Source organism: Mirounga leonina, unplaced genomic scaffold, assembly GCF_011800145.1.
Source record: "Mirounga leonina isolate KUSES-001 unplaced genomic scaffold, KU_Mleo_1.0 Mir_101595, whole genome shotgun sequence".
NCBI lineage: Eukaryota > Metazoa > Chordata > Mammalia > Carnivora > Phocidae > Mirounga > Mirounga leonina.
The window spans coordinates 6,546,076-6,550,061 of record NW_023270158.1 but is presented as its reverse complement, the minus strand read 5'-3'; positions in this window follow the sequence as shown (position 1 = coordinate 6,550,061).

The window sequence follows — 3,986 nt, the reverse complement described above, 5'->3', positions numbered from 1 at the left end:
ATAATTGTGGATTTATTTCTGGGTTTTCTATTCTGTTCCATTGCTCTATGTGTCTATTTCTGTGCCAGTACCATACTGTTTTGATTACTACAGCTTTGTAATATAACTTGGAGTCTGGAATTGTGATGCCCCCAGCTGTGCTTTTCTTTTTCTTTCACCACTTTGGTTAGGTTTGCTCCTAGATATCTTATTATTTTTGGTGCAATTGTAAGTAGGGTAAGTAGAATCGTTTTCTTAATTTCTCTTTCTGATGCTTCATTATTAGTGTATAAGAACCCCACTTCTTGGTACCAACTTTTTGTCTTAGTCCATTCAGGCTGCTATAGGAAAATATCACAAACTGGGTAGGTTATAAACAACAGAAATTTATTTTTCACACTTCTGGAGACTGGCAAGTACAAGATCAAAGTGTTAGCATGGTCTATTTCTGATGAGGGCCCTCTTCTTCCTTTATAGCTAAAGCCTCCTCACATGATGGAAGGGCTCATTTGATCAGTTTTAATTGAACCTATGGCTAGTATTCTAACACTGGAACAATAGCATTATAAAATGAGAAAACCTTCCTTAAAATAAAAATGTTAGAAGTCTGGAGTTCTAAGACACCTAAGGCATGGACAGTAGAGCTGGGAAATCAGAGATCAGTTGAGGCACTGCACCTTTCTGTCCCCATGTGTCATTGTGTCCCATATTATAATCATAGCCATGGGTTTAGAGTTCTAGGGAAGTAAACTGCATAAAAATCTGAGAATTAATTATTAAAAATTAGATATTTTTAGTAATTAAGAAGGACTATTTCCTATTCCATACAAATATAAGTTATTTTAATTATTCTAATACATAAATTAATATTACCATATATAGCCACTTAAAAATTTCCTTTAGAAACAAACTGAAATGAAAATGAAGAGTATATGGGTAAAGACAAACATTTGAAATGAGAAAACATTGCTGAATCTAGGATCTTCTATGACTTGTAAGAAATAAAATTCTTTTTTTTTTAAATTTTATTATGTTATGTTAGTCACCATACAATACATCATTAGTTTTTGATGTAGTGATCCACGATCCATTGTTTTCGTATAACACCCAGTGCTCCATGCAGTACGTGCCCTCCTTAATACCCATCACCGGGCTAAACAGTCACCCCTCCCCCCTCCCCTCTAAAACCCTGTTTGTTTCTCAGGTCCATAGTCTCTCATGGTTCATCTCTCCCTCCAATCCCCCCACCCCTTTTTGCCTTCCTTCTCCTAATGTCCTCCATGTTATTCCTTATGTTCCACAAATAAGTGAAACCATATGATAATTGACTTTCTCTGCTTGACTTATTTCACTTAGCACAATCTCCTCCAGTCCCATCCATGTTGATGTAAAAGTTGGGTATTCATCTTTTCTGATGGCTGAGTAATATTCCATTGTATATATGGACCACATCTTCTTTATCTATTCATCTGTTGAAGGGCATCTCAGCTCTTTCCACAGTTTGGCTATTGCGGACATTGCTGCTATGAACATTGGGGTCCATATGGCCCTTCTTTTCACTACATCTGTGTCTTTGGGGTAAATACCCAGGAGTGCAATTGCTGGGACATAGGGTAGCTCTATTTTTAAATTTTTGAGGAATCTCCAAACTGTTTTCTGAAGTGGCTGTACCAACTTGCATTCCCATCAACAGTGTAAAAGGGTTCCCCTTTCTCCACAACCTCTCCAACATTTGTTGTTTCTTTCCCTGTCCATTTTTGCCATTCTAACTGGTGTAAGGTGGTATCTCAATGTGGTTTTGATTTAGATTTCCCTGATGGCTAATGATGATGAACATTTTTTCATGTGTCTGTTAGCCATTTGTATGTCTTCTTCAGAGAAGTGTCTGTTCATCTCTTCTGCCCACTTTTTCACTTATTTGTTTTTTGGGTGTTGAGTTTGAGAAGTTCTTTATAGATTTTGGATACCAGCCCTTTATCTGTAGTGTCATTTGCAAATATCTTCTCCCATTCTGTGGGTTGCCTCTTTGTTTTGTTGACTGTTTCCTTTGCTGTGCGGAAGCTTTTTATCTTGATGAAGTCCCAAAAGTTCATTTTTGCTTTTCTTTCACTAGCTTTGGAGATGTATCTTGAAAGAAGTTGCTGTGGCCAATGTCAAAGAGGTTACTACCTATGTTCTCCTCTAGGATTTTGATGGATTCCTGTCTCACATTGAGGTCTTTCATCCACTTTGAGTTTATCTTTGTGAGTGGTGTTAGAGAATGGTCGAGTTTCATTCTTCTGCATGTGGCTGTCCAATTTTCCCACCACCATTTATTGAAGAGACTGTCTTTTTTCCATTGCATTTTTTTTCCTGCTTTGTCGAAGATTATTTGACCATAGAGTTGAGGGTCCGTATCTGGGTTCTCTATTCTGTTCCGTTGGTCTATATGTCTGTTTTTCTGCCAGTACCATGCTGTCTTGGTGATCACAGCTTTGTAATATAGCTTGAAATCGGGCAACATGATGCCCCCAGCTTTGTTTTTCTTTTTCAACATTTCCTAGGCGATTCAGGGTCTTTTCTGATTCCATACAAATTTTAGGATTGTTTGTTCCAGCACTTTGAAAAACGTCATTGGAATTTTGGTTGGGATGGCATTGAAGGTAAAGATTGCTCTGGGTAGCATAGACATTTTAACAATGTTAATTCTTCCAATCCATGAGCATGGAATATTTTTCCATCTTTTTGTGTCTTCTTCAATTTCTTTCATGAGTGTTCTGTAGTTCCTAGAGTATAGATCCTTTACCTCTTCGGTTAGGTTTATTCCGAGCTATCTTATGGTTTTTGGTGCTATTGTAAATGGAATCGTTCTTTAATTTCTCTTTCTACAGTTGCATTGTTGGTGTATAAGAAAGCAACTGATTTCTGTGCATTGATTTTGTATCCTGCCACATTACTGAATTGCTGGATGAGTTCTAGTAATTTGGGGGTGGAGTCTTTTGGGTTTTCCACATAAAGTATCATGTCATCTGCAAAAAGAGAGAGTTTGACTTCTTCTTTACCAATTTGAATACCTTTTATTTCTTTTTGTTGTCTGATTGCTGTTGCTAGGACTTCTAGTACTATGTTGAACAACAGTGGTGAGAGTGGGCACCCTTGACGTGTTCCTGATCTTAAGGGAAAGGCTCTCAGCTTTTCCCCATTGAGGATGATATTCGCTGTGGGTTTTTCATAGATGGATTTTATGAACTTGAGGAATGTTCCCTCTATCCCTATACTCTGAAGAGTTTTAATCAGGAAAGGATGTTGTATTTTGTCAAATGCTTTTTCTGCATCAATTGAGAGGACCATATGGTTCTTCTCTCTCCTCTTATTAATGTGTTCTATCACATTAATTGATTTGCAAATGTTGAACCACCCTTGCATCCCAGGGATAAATCCCACTTGGTCGTGGTGGATGATCCTTTTAATGATTGTGGGATCCTATTAGCTAGGATTTTGTTGAGGATTTTGGAATCCATATTCATCAGGGATATCGGTCTGAAATTCTCCTTTTTGATGGGGTCTTTGCCTGGTTTGGGGATCAAGGTAATGCTGGCCTCATAGAATGAGTTTGCAAGTTTTCCTTCTGTTTCTATTTGTTGAAACAGCTTCAGTAGAATAGGTATTATTTCTTTTTTGAATGTTTGGTAGAATTCCCCAAGGAATCCATCAGACCCTGGACTCTTGTTTTTTGGGAGGTTTTTGATCACTGCTTCAATCTCGTTACTGGTTATTGGCCTATTCAGGTTGTCAGTTGTTTCAGTCTTGGCAGCTTATAGGTTTCCAGGAAGGCCTCCATTTCATCCAGATTGCTCAGTTTATTAGCATATAGTTGTTGATAATAATTTCTAATAATTGCTTCTATTTCCTTGGTGTTAGTCGTGATCTCTCCCCTTTCATTCATAATTTTATTAATTTGGGTCCTTTCTCTTTTCTTTTGGGTAAGTCTGGCCAGTGGTTTATCAATCTTATTAATTATTTCAAAG